The sequence below is a fragment of the Mus musculus genome, chromosome 1 (assembly GCF_000001635.26).
Source record: "Mus musculus strain C57BL/6J chromosome 1, GRCm38.p6 C57BL/6J".
In the NCBI taxonomy this organism is placed as follows: domain Eukaryota; kingdom Metazoa; phylum Chordata; class Mammalia; order Rodentia; family Muridae; genus Mus; species Mus musculus.
In genome coordinates this window covers 118,922,538-118,943,478 of record NC_000067.6, presented here as the reverse complement: position 1 = coordinate 118,943,478, position 20,941 = coordinate 118,922,538, and the positions used below count along the sequence as shown (strand labels likewise).

Genomic DNA, 20,941 nt, shown 5'->3' with positions numbered 1-20,941 from the left:
CAGGAAAAACACATCCAGTAAGGCAATGGCCTGAGTTCTGTTCCCAGAACCACCTGAAGGTTAGAAAGAAAACTCCAAAGACCTGTCCTGTGACCTCCACGGTGCATGTCACATGCCCATCCCATCAAACAGTGAACATAAACAAGAGTAAACTTAAAAGTAATTTCAAGTGTTTCGCCTTTGTACCACTCATGCAAATAGTACCGAACTCGCAGAGATACTCTTTGCCCCATCTTGTCTGTTCCTGTTGGTCCACCAGTTCCTAATGTACCTAACACGGGGCCTTTCCTCTGCATCTCCAGATGCCCTTTCTCTGTGTCATTGTCACTTCTGAAATAAGCTCAATCCAGGCTCCAAAGCTGCCTGCACTCAAGCTGGCTCCCAGTCCCCATTTCAGAAGCTCCAAGAGTCACTAGAACAGTGGTTCTTGCTCTCTGGGCTGTGACCCCCTTGGGGTCGTGTCGTGTATCAGATATCCTGCATACCAGATGTTTACGTTACGATTCATAACAGTAGAAAAGTTACAAAGTAGCAATGAAATAATTTTATGGTTGGTGGGTCACCACACCATGAGGGACTGTATTAAAGGGCTGCAGCATTAGGAAGGTTGAGGACCACTGCCCTAGGCTATTAGCATCTTGAGAGTCAGTCTTCATCAGTAGCCAAAGTGGCTTGGCTACCCTCAGGGACTACTGAAGAAGCCCCCTGTGTGGAATAGCACTACGTAAGCAGGGCTTATTAGGGCAGCCTGGTCCTGGCTTCCCTGGCAATAGGGAGCTGTAAAAGGCTGTGGGGCAGCACAGATGGACTTAATGAGGTGGGAATGAGCCTGGCTCAGCTACCCGGGTCACCCTTCTTCACCTGTGCTAGGAGTTAGCCTACTGCCCATGAGATTGAGACGCTCAGGTAGCGCACCACGGCTTCCTCTGCAACACCTGCGGACAACTGCGAGGGTGGTGATGGACTAGATCAAAGAGCGTGTTGATGAGACTGAGGCATTACCACCAGACCTTTAAAGGAGCAAGTCTTATCACAAGTGTCCGTTATTGTGCAATCACAAGGTTAGGGCTTCTCCATTAGGGAGGCCTCCATATCCATTTACAAGAGTCCAGAAAGGCAGAGGGAAACGCCGAAAGTCCATCAAGGGCTGTCTGTCCTCTTGCAATGCGGTACTGAACAAGTTGGGCAAGGCAGTGCAGTGTCTGTTGGGTGAAACCTGACAGGCTCCTTGTGGCTCCGTGGAGGTGCCTGTTGGGACATTGCTATTGGCCAGGCCTTCCTTCCCCAGGTACTGGTGAGCAGAAGATAGGTCTTAAGGCTGGCCTCTCACGTGTAGAAGTCAGAGGGCAGCCTCTGGTGTCCAAGAGACCGGGTCTCTTGTCCATGGCTGTGGATGCCAGCACAGTGGCTTCTGTGGGCTCTCTTGTTTCTGCTTCCCATCCTGCTTTAGGAACACTGGGAAACAGATGTGCAATATCACATCTGGCTTACTTTGGTTCTTGGGATCCGAATTCTGGTCCTTATACTTTCATGGCAGGGCAAGCGATTTATCCACCATCTCCTCAGCCGCCTTTGCTCATTCTTTCAAACAAAAAGGAAATACTGAAGTGAGTCTAGTCTGCGCTTGGCCCTCCTTGGGTGTTTGGACGTAGTGGTTCTCGCTGGCTGACTGTCACAGCAAGAATGAGTTTCTCAAAGCTGGGACCTTCCTCCTGCCTTCCTGACCTCCCCAGGCCTAGGCCTGCTGAGCCAAGCTCCTTTGTTAAAACAGATGAAAAAGGCCTCTCTCTCTGCTAGACCTGCAGGCCAGGGGCCACCCGCTGAGGAAAGGTGGCTTCCCACCTGCTCAGTAAGCACTGGGCTTTGCGCTCTCTGGCTCTTCTCCTGGATTCATTACCACCTGACCAAGGGGGAACTGCAGAGCTGAGCAGGGATGTATCTGCAGGCGCTCGCTCGGCAGATTTCAATGAAGACGATAGCTTGTCATTTTTTATTAATGAGCAAGTGCCTGATTCATTATACATCTGAGGGGTGAGTCACCCCAGATGGGGAGGAGGGACACAGAAGTGTGCAGCCGCCAAGGAAGGGGTGACGCTGTCTCCATGTGGGAGTCTTTAATTCCTCTTGCTTTCCATTGGGAACAGACAAGCTGAAGAAGGCACCTGGGCGAGACAGGCAGGGTTCCGGTGACCTGCTGCAGGGGCATGGAACCTTTGGACATCGAGACACCGACCCTGACATCTACAGAGTTCATGTTTGAGAGCTGCCCAATTGAGTTTTAAAATAATTTAGGGCTAGAGACATGATTCAGTGGGTAAAGAGCCTGCTATTCAAGTGGAGAGGCCTGAATTTGGATCCCCTGCATCCACGTGAGAAGCCAGGTGTGATGGTGCATGCCTGTAACCTCACAGCTAGAGGGCAGAGAGGGCAGAGACAAGAGGACTGGCCTCAGCCTAGCCAATGGGAGAGCTCCAGGCTCAATGAGAGATACTGTCTAAAAACATAAGGTGGAGAAGAAGCTGGTGAAAGAAGACACCTGATAGCAAATTCTCATCGCCACATGCATGCAGACAGACAGACAGACAGACAGACACACATGTGATTCCAATCATCCCTGTATCCTAATCTGTACACTATGCAGGTTCCTGTGCACCATTCTGCCTTCTCTGTACTTAATACACAGGTGGAATTGTGTCTGTCTGTCTGTCTGTCTGTCTGTCTCTCTCTCTGTGTGTGTGTGTGTGTGTGTGTGTGTGAGACACATGTGAGGGAAAGGGGAAAGAGAGACAGAGAGCTCTCTCCTTCTACCACGTGGGTCCTGGGATCCAGCTCAAGTCATGAGGCTTGGCAACAAATGCCACCTTGCCAGCCCAAGGAACTTTTTTCAACAGTCCAGTGGAGCAGAAGGCTGGCTCAGTTCAGAGAAGGTTGCTGTCTGGCCAAGCAGATACCCCGCTTAAGCCGAGAAAGCCTGCTGTAAACTGTTTTTATTGTAAACTGTTTCTGGCTCTTTGGTAACATGAAGGTACCTTTTGTCTCGCCTCTGATCCCATATGGAGGGAAGCAGCCCCCCTCCCCCCAACTCCTTGTCAGCACCTACCCGATGTTAAGCTGGGAGAGTGGCCTGAGGCAGCCCTGTGGCTGCTGTTGGCTCTGCCTTTTTTTTTTTTTTTTTAAACTGAGAAAATTTGAGTCTTGGACTTCCAACTATGTTAAAATCATCTGCTTTGTAGGCTAGTCCTAGATTAGAACATTGGTCTATTGGAGGATGCAGCTTAGGCCACTTATAACTTGTCCTTATTAAAAATGAGGGGTTCTTCTTGCCTTGGGCAGTTAGGAGATGGTGCTTCTGTTGATGGTTTTGTGAAGCCTGTGAGAGCCCTGGAGGTAAAGACTTTCACTGAGTTCCCTGCAGTACAGGTTCTGAATATTTCTCTGGCATAACCGACTGCTTCCAGAGCCTGCAGCCCACCTTGTTCTAGAGAGTGCCTGCATCGGCTCTAGCCAAGGACTGTCTGACCCAATCAGTGCCTCCTCCTTCCTGGCAGTGTCCTCACCTGGCCCCTTAGGTCACATTTTTCATTATGGTCATTTTGTACCTGGACACGGCTTGAACAAAGTCTGGCTTTTTGGGGTACACCCAAATACTCAAGCGTGTCCTGTCTGCATAATAACTGGTACTATATTATTTGTGTGACTATGTATATAGTACATAGACATGTGAGTGTGTTCACATGGGAGGGAGAGGCTGAGAAGGGGAGCCAAGAGAAGGTATGGCCTGGGGGAGGGTAGAACCCAGCGATGGGCAGGGCCAGGCTGGGAGGGATGAGAGAGGAAGCCAGTTTGGTGGTGAAGTGGCCTGGTATGGGGCAGCTGGGGAGGCAGATAGGCCTCAACTGCAGCAGTCTGTAGCCCTGGATGTTATTCCTTGGGCTTTGGTGGCAGCAGAGAGGGTTTTAGGTGTAAGAGGAGACCCTGTGAGAGCTGGTATGGGAATGCTGTTGGCTACAGGTCTCCTGGGAGACTAATTTTGTTCCATAGCATGTTTCCAGGACCAAAGTCGATACGAGACCCATTCACCAGCTTCAGGCTGAAGAGTTCTGTCAGGAACATGGGTGTCTTGGGGCCCAGTGATGGGACTCAAACAGACATCCTGGAGGGTAGTTGCCACGTTGCTTACCAGGATGGGCCTTGGATCTGGTTTGGCTTTTTTTCAAACCTGTCCAAAGACAGCTAGCTCAGAGTCGGTGCTGTGCGCAGGGGTCTGGCCTGGCTGTAAATGTTTTGAGAAGGCACATCCCTGAGATTGACAGGGGGCTCAACTGAGAGCCCTTGCTGTGGAACGTTATTTCCTGAGGTGGGGTGGGTCTGGGGAACCTACCTTACTTTTAAACCATTACATTTATTTGTTATTTATGTGGTAGAGCACACATGTACCAGGGTGGACATGTGGAGGCCGGAAGACAGCTTGTAGGAGTCATTTCTCTCCTTCCATCAGGTGGGTCCTGGGGATGGAACTCAGATGCCCAGGTTTAGTGGCCTCTATCCTCTGAGCCATCTCAGTGGCCTCTTGCCATTCGGTAAAACCTTCTGACCCTGGTGTTTCCCAAGGAACTCTATAAAAGTATTATAGGGGGTGTGCACCAGATACGTGAGAGTCGGACTTCTGGTCACCGGGCACCTTGCATGGAGCTGGGTTTCCCTGGGGAAGCTGCTGAGTGGATGTTTGCTGGGCCTATACATACATGTCTGTGTGCACCTCCCCCAATGCCACATGCTCGTTCCCAAGGGAAGGGGTTGAAGCCCCCTGACCTGTCAGCCTCCGTCCCAGAGGGACCTCACTCTCCCTGTGAGGTTGCAGGGTTTGCTTGCCATCTCTTGTTTTCTTTCTGCGGCTCTGCCATGCCATTCTAAGCTGAACCACCCAAGAAGGGATCTGCTCTTTTGATTTGCTGAGCTGGGTACTTTGGAGTTGAGGTTTTCCTGTAACAGACCAAAGCAGACCCCTTGACCCCTTTGCAACCCCACAGCCCTACAGCCGTGTCTGGCTTGGCTGTCCCTCCGCCTGATTTGGCCTGGGAGCCACTGTGAGTCACTCAGGCCCTAGCTGCTGCTGTGTGATAGCCAGGAGCCCTGCCCAGGTTCTAGGGCTGAGTATTTCTCTAGGTCCTGTATGTGCCGTTCCTACTATGTCAGGGATCAGACTCCACTCTGGAGCCCAGATGTCCTTGTCAAAGAAGGCACAAAATGGTGGCCAAGCAGGCTATTTCTAGCCCAAAGCCTTGTGCCTCCGGCAGTGTACCCTGAACGATGCTGGAGATGTATTTGGCGTTGATAGAGCAGCTTCTCTGCTCCTTTTGAGAGATGGCCACCAGTCTCCTCTTACTATGTGTGTGTCTGAGTGCCTATGTGTGTCTCTGTGTGTCTGTATCTGTGTGTGTGTATCCATATGTATGCATGTGTTTGTGTCTGTGTGTCTGTGTGTATCCATGTGTATATTTGCATGTATCAGTGTGTATCCATATGCACATGTGTGTGTGTATCTGTGCATCTGTGTGTCTGTGTGTGTCCATGTATATATGTATGTCCATGTGTGTCATTGTGTGTGTCCATATGCATGTATGTGTGTCTGTTTGTTCATGTGTTTGTCCATGTTTGTGTGTGTTACAGGTTACATGTGGGTATATGCATGTGTGCAAAGAAATCAGAGGTTAATATTGAACGCTTTTCTTCATAGCTTTCCACCATGTTTTTGTTTGCTTGTTTGTTTTTAAGACAGGGTCTTTCACTTTCCTTGAACTCAGTGATTCCAGTAAGCTGGCTGGCCAGGGAGCCTCAGGAACAATCTGTCTCCACTTCCCCAGAACTGAGATGTCACGAGTGTGCCACCATACCTGAGTTCTTACACCCAGATCCTCATGCCGGCAAGGCATGGCACTTTACTGACCGAGCCATCTTCCCAGAGTCCTAGCTACTGTTGTAGCTTTTGAAGGGGCTCTGCTCACTTTGCAGGAAGTGTGTCTTGTTATATAGAACCTGGAGGAGTGTGTGCTAGAGTGTTCCACATGGTAGGGCTCAGAGGGCTTCACACGAGGACATGGAGTCAAGGGTCTCTAAAGAAGGCTTGGGCAGGACAGTATGGTTCAGGACTTAGGGATAGCCTTGAATTCCTAGTCCGGAGAAGATAAGGGCAGAAAGATCTCTGGTCAGCCACTCTAGCCAAAATGCCATGTCCCAGGTTTAATGTGAGACCCTGCCTCAAGAATAAAGAGAAGGGCTAGGGAGGTGGCTCAGAGGTCAGAAGTTATGTATTCCTCTTACAAAACACCTGGAGTCTCAGCACCAGCACTGGGCAGCTCACAACTGCTGGGATTGATTCAAGGGATCACAAGTTGTCCATGAGTACCTGCATCTCTGTGTGTATCTCACACACAGATATACATAAAAATTAAATAAATATTTTTTTTTGTTTTGGTTTTGGTTTTTTGTTTTTCCACTTGCCTCTGCCTCCTGAGTGCAGGGATTAAAGGCATGCGCCACCACGTCCGGCTAAATAAATATTTTTTAAAACCAAAAATCAAGGTAGAAGGCTACTGAAGAAGATACCTGGCATGAACCTGTGCTCTCCATGTGCACGTACACACATGTCTACATCATACGTACACAAGTTGGGGCAGTGACCTTGGCCTGTCCTGTATCTTCTACAACCTTGCTATGCATAAGTCACTTTCTCTTCTTGGGTCTCAATTTCCCCTTATCCAGTAGGTTTTCTGTGTCTAATATCACCTACAGTCTCTCTCTCTCTCTCTCTCTCTCTCTCTCTCTCTCTCTCTCTCTCTCTCAGTGCAGAGTCAAGAATTTGAGCCTCTCTTCCTACCTCCTATTTCTTGACCCTTGTGTTGGCCTCAGCCTCTGTCTCAGGAAGCTTTTCCCCTGCTGGAAGCTAGCCTGCAGAGGCTCACACAGTGGGAGGAATGCCGGCTGTCCCATCAGTGCTGAGACCCAGGTCCTGCCTGCAGAGTGTCCTCTGATGTGACCTGGGAATGCTTCAAGCTCTCCACCTCCCTCCCAGGCCTGTGGAAGTCACTGCTGCAGAGTGGCTATGTCTGCTTAGTGTCCCTTGCTGGCTCTTTGCCAACCCCCCCCCCCCCTGGCCATATCCCAACCGTGCTGGGTAAGCAGGAGGGGGACAGCTTTTCTTGAGACCATTCAAGTATAAGCAAGGAGGCAGTCGCTGTGTTTGTACAGGCTTGGCGTGCAACTCAGTCTCTGCCTCCTTGTCTGGGCCTGGTGCACTCCAAGTTTGAAGCCAGTTACTGAGGCAGGAAGAACTGTGTAGACTAGCCAGCCTCTGAGGCAGGGGGAGCTGTGTGGGCCAGGTACACCGGAGTTAGGGATGGGAGCTACAGAGGAGGGAAAAATCCCAGCAGACAGATCTGGAGGAAGGATATGAGACTCCAAAGAAAAACCTGAAACAAGAAATTTATGTGGCTCTGGCCAAAGGTGTCAGGGAGAGCTGAGGAGGGCAATAGACAGGGTTCCAACCCCCCCCCCCCCCCGCATCCCCCATGGATGCTGGGGAGAACTTTGAACCTTCTGAGCCCCAGAAGAGCCTGGCTTCTAAGCACTGCGACTTCACCACCTCAATCCCCTGGTGGCCTGAGCAGCCAGGAGGGCTTGCAGACAGGAATCTTTATTGTCTGCAGCAAGCCAAGGCTCCAAGTTCCTTAGAAAAAATGTGTGCGTTAAAACCAAGCAAGTTTCCCCAGGGACGGGGTTGTCTGCGCATGAGGAATGAATTGGGAGGAAAGTTCAATTTCAGAGAGAAGGGAACAGAGTCACATTGGCAAAGGAATGTTCTAGAGACTCAGAAAAAATGAGGAGATTCTTTTTAACATCCTTTTGAGTTTCCTCTTTGGGCTTTCGGAAAGCACCACCCAGCACTGCCTGCAGGGCCCCGAGGGGACTAAGAGTGGGGATTGTCTTGTTCCTTTGGGAAGGTAATATACTCGTAAGTTCTTTTGAGTTGTTCCCTGGTGCAGTGGGAACCCCACATGTTGTGGGGTGGACAAGCAGAGGTGGTGAGGTCGCTTATCCACCCTCCCCACCCCCACCTTGATTGTGCAGGCCCTGTGACATTCAGAAATAGATCTAGGTATGGAGGTTAGACCTTTCTGGTGTCAGATAAACCAAGTCAGATTATGTCTGCGAGAAGGAAAAAGGTTGGGGAAGGCTGTCTGGAAGCCCAGGTAGCAGCAGGTGAGGGAAGTGGGGATGAGAGCCGGAATGGTCACCTATAAAGTTTACACCTCTCTATGCAAGGGAGATGCTAACTCCAAGAGGAGGACGTGGTCACTGTCCCCAGTCCCTGGCAGGGAGCATTAGGCATGCCATTAGAAACATCAGGGTTGGGATCTTTATCCTTAAGGGAAGGATGTGTGGGTGACAGGGCTAGAGAGCCAAGCCAGGAAGATGGGAGGCTGCAAAGGTACCACATCCAAGCCCAGAACTGAGGAGAGACACTGGGCTGCTGTGGAGCCTGGGAGGGGTCTAGATCTTGGGGTGACTGGAGAGGTCTGTGGTCAGGGACTCATCCCTGGGGCCACAGTTGGGCACAAACTGCTACTTGGTATCATGAACATAGCTCTATCTTGGCAGTTTGTGGTTTTTAAACAAATCATGGTGGTACACCTTCTAAACAATTTAGCTTTTTTTTTTTTAGTCCCTCTCCCCTTAGCCGGTCCCATCACAAACTTTTGAAGCATGAAATGAATTTTGCTGGGCCCTGCCAATAGGATCCTTCCTCTAGATAATGGATTTGATGAAATGGCTATAATCTTCCTAGGTAATGAGTGAAAGTTACGCCCTCCAGTTGGGCCCAGCATCCCTCTTCTTGATTTATGATAGATGGGTTAAAATAGTAAACTGATAGCAGTTGCAAAAATCTCCATCAATCACTGAGGTGTGTTGCTTAAACTGTAGAAAGGCTTCTAGACAGGAGCTGCTGGGAGCCAGTGAAGAAACAATTGGCAGCCCTGGAGCCATAAAGCAGCAGTAAAAGAAAATTTCTGTATTTGTATTCTGGACACAGAGGTGTGGAATAGCTCAGGCTACTTAAGAAAGAAGGACTATACCAGCAAACCCATGCCCTAAGGACAAGACATGTCCCCCTCCCAGGGCTCTGGACTACAGAGTCTCACAGCTGTTTCTTGGTCCCATAGTATTTCGTGACTCTTTCTAGACAGTGTTGGGAAGTTTTTCAGATTCTATCATGTGTAAAGATGTTGAGCTAGGGGCTCAGATTGCATGCTGCTCTTGCAGGGGACCTACTTTGGGTGGCTCACAACTGCCTGTAATTCAGCTCCAGGGGGTTCTGTGTCCTTTTCAGGTCTCTGTGGGTACCTGCACTCGTGTGCACACACCCACACACAGACGTACTAATAAACACATGATTTTGAAAATTGTTGTTGAGCTAACCACGTGGCAATAGATAGTTATATTTATGTGGTATTTGTGGGGGTTGGGCTTTGATTTTTGTGTTTAGTTTGTATTGAGATAGGAGCTCACCATGTATCAGGGACTGGCCTAGAACATACTTTGTTTCAGAACTCACTGAGACCCGCTTGCCTCCCCCTCCTGAGTGGTGAAACTAAGGGTGTGCATCACCACACACAGCTAGTGATAAATTATAAGGCAGTTTCCCAAAGATATAAAAGAGTTGGAGCCCGAATCCCTCACGTCTAAGCTACAAAGGTGCTTACTGTGTAAGAATGACAACCCGAGCTCAGATCCTCAGGACCCTCCAAAAAAGGCCAACAGCTTGGACCTGTACTCCCAGAGCCAGGCACATGAGAGTGCATTGGCTGACCAGACTGCCTAAACCTGAACCAGAGCTCCAGATTCAATGAGAGACCCTGTCTCAAAACATAAAATGAAGACAGCCTGGTCCATAGCCTCCATAAAGGCACGCATGCAGGCACAAATGCAGAAAACACTTGCACACACACACACAAATGCAGAAAACACATACACACACACACAAATGCAGAAAACACATGCACACAGCTCTCAAGTTTAATTGTTTCTGCATACTCTATAGTTTTTAATAAAAAAAAATAATGCAAATCCCAGCATTGCTCCCCTGGAATATCCAAGGGTGCATGGGTACCATCTTCATGTAGCATTTGTTTAAAAGGAAAAACATTTCTTTCATTGGATGAATGAATGAGTGATGAATGAATGGCAAGAAGCCCTTATAGAAATCCTGTTTAGCATCTAGTCAACAACCTCATTTTGCCAATAGAGAAAGTAAGTCCCATGAGAACACAGTAAGCTTGCTCCAGAGCTTGTGGGAAACTGGAAGTCTAGAGAAGTCCTGGCTTTGATGGTGTCTACTATACTTGAGCTTCGCCTGTCACATTGACTCACATCTGAATCTGTGGACATAGTGCTTGTCTTGGGAATGCAGGTTGTAGAGTCAACAGCCTTTGACACTGTGGTGAAATGAGTGGGTGTTCAAGTCCCTCCAGGTGATCTAAGCTGTCCTAATTCCTTCAAGTAGCTATGGCATGAGCCAGTCCTCTTCCTTCCAGGGTGTATATCCTGACTCTCAGATGGAGCCCAGTACCTGAGGCATAGCTGCTGTTCCCCACAGTCTGTGTATTTGTAATTTTTCCACAAGCCATAAAACTGAGCCCCCCGGGACTTCATATTTCCTGCCTGTGACATAAGTCACTGTAGATATAGAGCCCACAGACAGCAAGAAGATCTGCCTGCAACCTCAAATGGTCACCTTCAGTTAAGAAGAGCACCATGGCATGCCAATTCAGGACCAAATCCCTGTATAGTAACCCAGGCAAGAGACAGATGGGTTGGCAGTAACCAGTGAGGACAAGATTGGTGTCAAATCAATTAGAGATGACATGGGTCAACCTCAGAGTCCTGGCTTGAGGCAGGTGAATCCCAGGACTGAAATCAGTTGAAAAAGACCCATGGGCTTGTGGGTCTGCAAAACAGCATGGTAAAACCAGAAGCTGTCTGCTACTCAACACTTGCTTCTCTTGGCCAGGGTGTCGGTGGTCACAGGCACTGTCTTCAAACATCCACGCCAAGGCAGGACTGGGCTCCCAGCCGAAGCCATGGCTTCCTCATAAAGATTGGGCAAACGGCTGCGTGGTGGCTAAGCTGGTAATGTGTTGCTGTGTGTTCTAGCTTCCTTTTCTGTTGCTGTGATTAAAAACTGAATAAAGGCAAGTTGGAGAAGAAAGGGTCATGTTTCATTTTACAAATTACAGTCTATTTTTCAAGGAGGTCAGGGCAGAAGCCAGAGAGGAATGCTGCTTATTGGTAGGCTCACTGCCTCGTGCTCAGTCAGTTTTAGCCCACCTGAGGCTCACCTGCCTAGGAATAGCGCTGCCCACAGTGGGCTGGGTCTTCCCACATCAACTATCATCAATCAGGATACTCTCTCACAGACATGGCCACAGACTTATCTGATAGATTTTTTTCAGTTGAGGTTCCTTCTTTCTAGATGACTGTAGTGTGTTGAAAATAAAATCTAATCAGGATACCATGCAAGCATGAGGACCTTGGTCCCTGTTTCTAGCATTCATAACAAAAAGGCCAGGCAGAGCAGAACGCACCAGTAATCCCAGCACTGTGAGGTGGAGGTAGGCCGGTCTCTGTGGCTTGCTGATCAGCCAGTCAGTCTAGCCAAATTAGTGAGTCCCTGATATATTGAGAGACCCTGTCTCAAGATGAATGAATGAATGAATGAATGAATGGTGAGGCTGAAAAGATGGCTCAGATGTTAAGAGCACTTGCTGCTCATGCAGAAGACGGGAGTTTGGTTGCCAGCAGCTGCGTCAGGCGGCTCCCAACTGTTGTAACTCCAGCTCTAGGGGATTCTATAGCTGCACACATATGGCACACGTGCACACACATACAGAAATAAAAGTAAATTTGGAGAAAATAACGTAAGACGTAAGATTGAGAGTGTAGAGGAAGACACTTGAGGTTAACCTCTGGTCTCTCCATGTGTGCTTGCATGTAGAGGTAGGCCGTAAGTTCCTGCACACGAGTTCTGCTTGCCCTGACCCTGTGGCTAATGCTCTAGGCTTCTCTGCTCACCAGGCAAAACAGAGACCTTCGGTCTTGGAGGGTGGGGCTTGGAACTTGAGAACATGCCCAGGTCTCCTCTGGTCCATGCCCTTTACTTCTCTGTCCCAACACCTTGCCTGCCACACCCCACCAAGAACTTTTCTTTCCAGTGGAGGCTTTGGACCATATGTGCTAATCACAGGCCGATCTGTGCTCTCTAGGTGTGGGTTTGCAAAGGACGTCTTTTGTTCTTGTTAGAGTAGCTAACCTCTAAATCTATTTAATATCCCTTCCCAGGTTGTCCATCATTGTGACACATGGTTTTTCAAAGGATTTACTATTAGTTAGCGGCACAGGGCTTTCTCCCAGGGGTACCAGCTACTCGCAGTGAAGAAAATGCATGTTCAATGTAGCAATTTGTCTTTTTTTATATATTTATTATAAGAGTAAATGAGTTATTGTTGGCGACTTCAATATTATTGCAAATTAGGTGCTTCAAAAGGAGCCTGGCCCATTTATTATGTTTCTTAACTCCCCTAGCCAGCACACCAGTTTGGAAACAGGCTAAGGGTTCCAGCCCTTCGCTGAGTGTGGTGGGGGGGATCCCCAAAGGGTCTACCTGTGAGGATGACAACATCACATTGTGCCTGAGACGAGAGAGACCAGGAATCACCTGCACAGGCTACAGGGGAACACGTGTTCAAAGTTTGTTGTTGTGCTACACAGTCAGTGGTGTGTGCTGATGGTCGGGTCTGAGCTAGAGGGGACAGTGGGCTCCTGGGATGTACCATGCATACTCTCCACCTGTTCCAGGCTTTCTCAGTCATGATCTCAAAAGTTGATATGGGATGTTTTAATTGTGTCCTCAAAAGTCCTATAGCTAAGACCTTACTTCCAGGGTGTTGTAGCCCAGCCCCACAGGTGGAGACTTGATAATGATTTGAGTTGTGCCCCATGAGAGGAGTCTGTCAGCCCATAGTAGACTTCTTTAGGGAGTTCATCCTTAAAGGCCTTCTGCTGTGTAGTTGTGCCCCTTAGCCATCTTCTCAGCCACAGATAGACACAGAGATTGGCACAGAGGCTCAGCTTCATATACTACTTGGGCCCAGGACAGGTGAACTCTGTGCACAACATACATCAGCTACACTGGAGGACCACAAGCCCCCATCTTAGTTAGGATTACTATTGCTGTGACAAAACACCATGACCCAAAATAAGCAAGTTAGGGAGGACAAGCTTATTTGGATTATAAATCCATATTGCTGTTCAACACCAACAGAAGGCAGGACAGGAAGTCAAACAGGGCAGGAACCCAGAGACAGGAGCTGATGCAGAGGTCGTAGAAGGGTGCTGCTTACTGGCTTGCTCAGCCTGCTTTCTTGTAGAACCCAGGACCACCAGCCCGGGCATGACTCCACCCAAATGGACTGACTAGACCCTCCCCCATCAATCACTGATTAAGAAAATGACTTACAGCTATATTTTATGGAGGCATTCCTCAATTAAGATTTCCCTCCTTTCAGAGTGCTCTAATTTGTGTGTTAAGACCCTTCAGCAATACAGAGTTGCTCTCTCAGGCCACACAGAACACCTAGTCCAGATTCTGGGAGTGCAGCTTTCTGGTGATAGAAAAGGGTCTTGCTTCTGGGTCAACTAGCTGTCACATGACTGTGGACCTCAGCTTCACTGTAGCCTGACTCCTACTTCTAAATGGCACTGATGATCGGAGATGATCTAGTGTGATACAGGTGCTGGTGTCCTTGATAACAGCCTGCACTGCCCTGGTTCACAAAGCTCCTCTGAGTGGGATGAGATAAAGAGAGCAGTCATCAGCCCTTCGTGTGACAGCGATAGTCACAGGTGTAAGCAGCAAAGCCCAGGAATCTCCCACTCATAAAGGCCCACAAAGGTTTTAGAATAACGCCCCTGCTGTCTTCTCTCCATGTGTGTCGTACACACTGTGACTGGGGCTCATGTCCTCTTCCCTTTCCAGAAGGGAGTCAGATTCTATTACTGTCTTGGGAAGTCTTCTACTCTTGTCCCTCAGCAACCTCTGCTTGTCAAAGCCCTCCTTCAGTGGCATTCCCAAACTTCAAGTTCAGGGCGTCTTTCTCAAGGGACAGTACTGGGAGTGTCAGTGGGTTTGGGGAGTTTGCCCCTTATTCCTTTTTTTTTTTTTTTGACAGAGTGTCATGGCACCTGAGCTCAGCTCCTTATGTAGCTAGGATGACCTTGAATTTGTGCCTCCACCTTCTGAGCGCTGGGATTCTAGACACGAGCCACCCAGTGTGCCTGGCTGGAGCCTTCATTTTGACAGTGCATGTTTGTTGATATTTTTACCATCTGAGAAATCAAAAATGAGACATTTAAATCTTAAATTCAATTTCCTGTTGTTGAATGAACTGATCTCCATGGACAGTTTGCTTTTTATATTTTTATTACATACATATTTGTGTGTGTGTGTGTGTGTGTGTGTGTGTGTGCACATGGGTATATGTGGGTGGTACACCCATGCCACACTGCACTTGTGAAGGTAGAAGGCTCCTTACAGGAGTTGAGTCTTTCCTTCACCATGGGGGATCAAACTCAGGTTGTCAGTTTTGAGCACCTTCGACTGCTGAAGCATTTTGCTGACAATTGCCTGGGGACCTCTGGCAGGTCACTTACTTTGTCCAGTAGAGAGGATGAAAAAGACAAGAATGCCCAGGTTTTTTTTTTTAAGCATTTTGAAGGCTGGGGTGATACTCAGCCAATAAAGTGCTTGCCTTGTGTGTCTAAGGACCCGTCTTGGGTGCCTAGAGCCAACATGAGAAAGACCAACACTGCGGCACACGCTTGTCCCCACACTGAGAGTGGAGGCAGGGGCTTCCTGTGACTGCCTGGCTGGCCAGTGAACTGGCTCCAGTGCAGTGAGAGACCCCATCTCAAAACTCTGCTAGGTGGCACCTTAGCCCAACATCCAAGGTTGTTCTCTGTCTTACACTCATTCATCCATGCACACACACATACACACACACTCACACACACAGACACACAGACACACATACACACACACACACACACACACACACACAGAGTAAATAAGAAAAAGTGACTTCACAGACATTGAGACACCTTCAGACACCACTAAAGACTCTTTTATTAAGCCCACAGGATGTTTTTGACGTTCCTGCTCAAGGCTGGGCCAGGAGCATGCCTCTGGTAACCACAGGCACCTTGGGCCTCCTCATCTGACCACACTCACATCCATAGACACGTGGCTTCCCCACCCCCTTGCTCAGAAAAGGCCCCAATGTAACAGCCAGTTGTTTACACCATTCAGTTCACAGCACTGAGAGCGTTTCAGGGTCTTTCTCGTGGTTGGGGAGGACAAAGCCCCTGCGTCCCTGGAGTCCACAGCAGGCTTGGCTCACAGCAGGTACTATTGCCAGATTGCCACAGCAGGAACGTGCTCTGGGAAAGAGCTCTGGTCCCTGAGGTCTGAGGTCTTCTCTGACGGTTGAACTTATTCTATGGAGCTTTGGCCACAGGGAACCACTGTCTCCTGCCTTGTCCTCTCAAGACAGCTCCCAGCTGCATGCAGCCTTAGGCCCCAGTGGCTAGAGCCACTCCGCTCCACAGGACCGTGTAGATGACAGAGCATGGTCTGTGATATTACATGGTCTGCGCCAGAGCGCCTGTTTATTTGTCTTGGCCTTGGCTTGTCTTCTCAACTGGCTGGCCAGCCCTCTGCAAAATGTGTTTGGTGTGTTTTGAAACTCTATTTTTTTCTCTCATCCATTCATTTGTGTGTGTGTGTGTGTGTGTGTGTGTGTGTGTGTGTACGTGTGTGTGTGCATAAGTAGTCTCATGTATGTAGGTACACATGTGTGCCTGGGTGTACATGTGTGTATGTACATGTGGAAGGTAGACACTGACATTGAGTGTTTTCTCCAGTTATTCTCTATCTACATTGTTTCTTGAAACAGGGTCTCTCCCTTCAACCTAGCACTTGCTGATTTGGCTAGCCTGGCTACCTAGTTTGTTCCAGGGATCCCATGTCTCTATCTCCCAGGAGCTAGGTTACAGGTGTGCTACCATTCCTGCCTGGCATTTATGTGCATGCTGAAGGCCAGTCTTCTAGTTATGCTTCAAGCACTTTGCCCACTGACCCATCTCCCCACGCCCTAAATTTGATTTTCCAAAGAGAAAGTTTCCTGGACCTGTTTGGAGTATTAGAAAGTCATCACAAAACACTGCCAAATGCCCACCAGGAGAAAGGTTCCTGGAGCTTGGGTGGGGAGCCCAGGTTGTGCAGACTTCTCCCTGTGTCAGCATTTGGGAAAGACAGATGTGCCCAGCGGCAGGCCTTGCTCCTGTAACCTGCATTGAGCCACCCATGGCATCTATCATCCATGACCTGCAACAGTCCTACTTGTTTATAGCCTCTGGGCATGCATTGTTTTCTCGGGACTGAAATACGGCATGCTAATGAGCCATCTCTGCTTTGGAGGATGCAGGCAGTTTTGAAAGATGCTTCAGCGGTGCACTGGCTATAGTTTGTCGACAGCTGGATGCGGTGGCAGCTGTTGTCCTGAGGAAGAAATGGCATGAGAGATGTTGATGGCGAAGCAGCTGGTGGTGTCTGGGTTTGCTGAGAACCTTGGCAAGGACAAGGATCTCCCCTGCAAGTGACTTGGCGCCAGAGATATTTGCTTCTCTAGCCTTCAGCCTGACACCAGTCACTACTGGTAGGAATGTAGCCCAGGGTGTGTGAGCTAACCTGGATTAGGGTTAGATTTTTTTCTACCTGCCTTTTTATCTATAAAGTGAAGAAGTCAGTGGCTTGGGTCTTGCTGGGTTCTTAGTGATTAGGAGCTTCTTGGCAATGCCCATGCCTGGTATGGAGCCACGTGTGAACCTGCTGGGCCAGTGAGCCCCTTACACCTCCCCATACACAGTGCCTGGAAAGAGTGGAACAGGGAGTAGTGTCTCCCCATCCTTCCTTTTTCCTTCTATTGAGACGGGGTCTCAAGTAGCACAGGCTGGTTTCAAGATCATTATGCAGTCAAGGATAGTCACGACTCCTGATGTTTGCCTCCAATCAAATATCTGTTTTCTGTGCTATGGGGGATCCATCCCAGAGTTTCATCCATGCTGAGACAAAACTGTACCAACTGAGCTGTATCTGTAGCGCCTGGAGCAGCGTCTCTAGTTGGCTTGCATGATACCAAGTGTGCCATGTACGCAGAGCTTGGAAGAGTGGACCATATCAAGAGGGGAAGCTCAAACATAGCCTGAGTCTGAGCCTGAGACTCATCCTGGGTGCAGGAAGTCTGAAGTCATGCTTGATGGGGAGGGCTGAAGAAGCCAAATCCTTTTTGTTGGAGAAATAGTTCTGAAGCAGACAGGGAAAAGAAAGGGTTTGGAAGAGTCTTCAGGAAATGCTACAGTAGATGTGGTGTGTCCTGGTGACCAGGTCCTTGCTCATAGCCATAGCAATGTGGTGGTAGTGGTGGTAGTTACCCTCCATCTGCAGTCTAGACTCCTGTATGCTCCATCTCTCCTCTTTTGCCAGAATTCATCCACGTGAGGCTGGGGAGATGATGGCTCAGTCAATAAACTGGTCACAGTACAAGTGTGAAGACCTGACGGGATCCTCATTATACACATTAGAATAAGCTGGGAGTGGTGATGTCCTCTTGTAATTCTATCACTGGGAGCAGGGATGGAGGTGGAGATGGGTGGACATGCTGTGTGGCCAGCCAGGTCAGTCATATGAGCTCCAGGTAAAGTCACAGGTTCTGTATCACAAATGATGGGCAGTGCCTGCAGATAGACTCTAAAGGCTGACCCCACCCCCACCCCCGTCTCTGCCCCCAACCACACCCACATGCACACATATACAAATACGCCTATACTTGTGGTCACACACAAATATTTGTGTGATTTGTATTTGTTTTATTTGTATTTGTATTGTATTTGTATTATTACCTATAGACTTCAGTATTTTGATCACTGTATTGGTTTCTTTTCTGTTGCTGTGATAAATACCGTGACCGAAAGCTATTTATGAAAGAAAGCATTTATTTGGACTTACGGTTCCACCAGAGTCTGTAACTTTGGAGAAGGCCTGGCAGCAGGTGGTTAGATCAAGAAGCTGGCCGATCACATTTCATCAGCACACCAAAAAGCAGAGGCTAGTGGGGTAAGGCTAACTCTCAAAGCCTGTCCCTAGGGACATCCTTCCCCCAGCATAACTGTACCTCCTAAAAGCTCTATAACCTCCCCAAACAGTGTTACTGACAGGTGACCAGCTGGGCAGACACATGTGACTGTGGGGGACAGTTCTCATATAAGCCATCACAATCACCATATAACTCTCGGGAGAATTCTTCCAAATCTACACAAAATAACCATAGAGACAAACTATTCTTTGATGACGGTGGGGATGGAATGACCTATGGCCATTTCAGAAGTTTCACTCGATGGTTTCTAAGCCATGGAACAAAGTCATGGTGACTAATACAAGGAACCGTGGTAGAACAGAGTCCAACAAGATGTGATAGCCCATTTGGCTGGTTGATCAGAGTCTCATGTAGTCCAGGCCAGCCTCAGACCCCTGAGTGCTGACATGACAGGTATATGCCACCACTCCTCATTTATGTGCTGCTGGCGAGTGAACCCAGGGCTTCTGGCATGCCATGCCATATCTACTGACTGAGCAACATCCCCAGACCCTTTGCCTGTCTTTTCTCAAAAAGGTTACATTTTTATTTATGTGTATGTGTTTGTGTCTGTGCATGTAGGTGCCTGTGGAGGCTAGAAAAAGGAATCAGATCCATTGGAACTGGGAGTTAGGGACAGTTGTGAGCCATCGGTGTGGGTGCTAGGAAGTGCCCTGTGTCCTCTGGAAGAGCAGCAGACACTCTTAACTTCTGAGCCATCTTCCCAGCCCCTTAACCTATTTGCAATAGGGATGGCTGTTCTGCTGCTATTACAGAATGCCAGGGACTAGGTAGTTTATACAGAAAAGCAGTGAGCCTGGGATAGAGTCAGTCATAGTGTTCACCGGCATTTATGGAGCCTGTGTTCAGTCCTTAGCACCCCATAAGCCAAGCACAAGATACACAGCAAACATGAAAGACTGTCTCAAAAACAAAACCTCTCGTTTTCAATGTCTTCAGACTGAGATGGATAGCTGAAGTGCTGGCTGAGCCTGGGTCCCTGATGACAAAGGGAAGAATAATGAATTTCAGAGAAGCAGGACTAGAGAGGGGTTGGGGCTGGGGACGTGTTTCTAATACAGTGGCTCACTCACTTACCCAGCCTTCCTTCAGCCACAGATATTTACTGGGTGCACACTGGAAACAAATGTGCGCTAACACGCTCAAGCACAGTAGCAATTTCTTGCTGCTGGAAATGGCCGTTAACGAGAAGTCCGTCGCTTTATACAAATAATTAGGTCCAGAGGAGCTGCCTGTGCAGAATCATGGCTGTAGTAAAAGCACATTATGGTGTTTAAGGACTTGGTTGAGTCAGAGTGAAGGTTTAAATAAATTAATGCCCAGCTTTGGATGAAGATACTATGAACCCGCTAATAAGATATTTATCAAAAATCTGTATGGCATACCACAAGACTACAAAGGAAGAGGACCAAATTCTGTACACAGTATAAAGTGTATTTCTAAAACTCCTGTCTTTTAGCCCAATTTCAGAGCCAGACTTTCAGAGGTTTTAGTTTAAATTTTCTTCTGTGTGCAGCCTGACAAGCTCACCCCTGTATGTGTTCCTTGGAGTCCCCGAGGGGCACTGAGTGTGGGCTAACTGGTACAGCTGGCTGCCTGGTCCTTGACTTAGCATCGATTTTAGAGATGGGTCTGTTTCCTGGCCCAGAGAGGGCAGGGCCTTGATTTTCAAGCACCAGTTCCCTTCCACCTAGCTTGAATGTCCCAGGGCAGGCTGTGGCTTTGGGGAGAGCTGTCAGCTATCACTGCCAGGGGAACCCCATTGGCTGTGGGGAACTGGGTAAAGACCTGGCACCTGAGGTTCTGGGCATCAGGCTGGATATCATCAGCATCACTGAGGTACAGAGGGTGGGTCACTTTGGATCATGGAGTTGATGAGTAGCTTAGGACTCAGGTTGGTGGTTGGGGGAGGTGGGTGGTGGGTGGTGTATGGTGTGTGTGTGTGTGTGTGTGTGTGTGTGTGTGCGTGTTGGTAGGTGGGTAGGTAGATGGGTATGTGCACACACACCATGAATGTGAGTGTGAAGCTAGACAACACCCTCAGATTTTGTTTTCTTCCTCCAACCCACCCCCAATGACTCAATCTGTCTTAGACCTAGAGCTCACTAAGCAGCTTAGGCCGACTGACCAGTGAGCCCCGGTCTCCGCCTCTCTGGGGATGGACCATAGCTCAGCAGTGAAGAGTACTTGCTGTTTTTGCAGAAGACCCAGTTTTGGTTCCCAGTTACATAATGGCTCATAACCATCTGTAACTCCAATTTGGGGGATTCAATTCTCCTTTCTGACCTTCATGGATGCCAGATATACTCATGACACATACATACATACAGGCAAAAACACTTATACACATAAAAATGAATAAGTTAGAAAAATTAAATTCCGTGTGTGTGTGTGTGTGTGTGCCTGTGCGTGTGTGCATGTGTTTACATGCCAAGCCCCTCATGTTGTTGTCAGAAGACAACTTTCAGGAGTCACTTCTCTCACTATCACAAGGATTCCAAGGATCAAATTCCAGTAGTCAGTCTTGAGGGCAGGCGCCTTCAGTGGCTAAGCAAGTCTCACTCAGGGCTTTTCATATTAGGGCTATAGGGATGGAGCTGGGTTCTTATGCTTGC

General features: G+C 48.6%; 1 protein-coding gene across 4 annotated transcripts in view; it reads left to right on the top strand.

Annotated features, from left to right (window-relative positions):
• The window catches only part of Gli2 (GLI-Kruppel family member GLI2), a 220,345-nt gene that overhangs the window by 110,927 nt on the left and 88,477 nt on the right, over nucleotides 1–20,941 (top strand). The gene's annotated exons all lie outside the window — the stretch shown is intronic.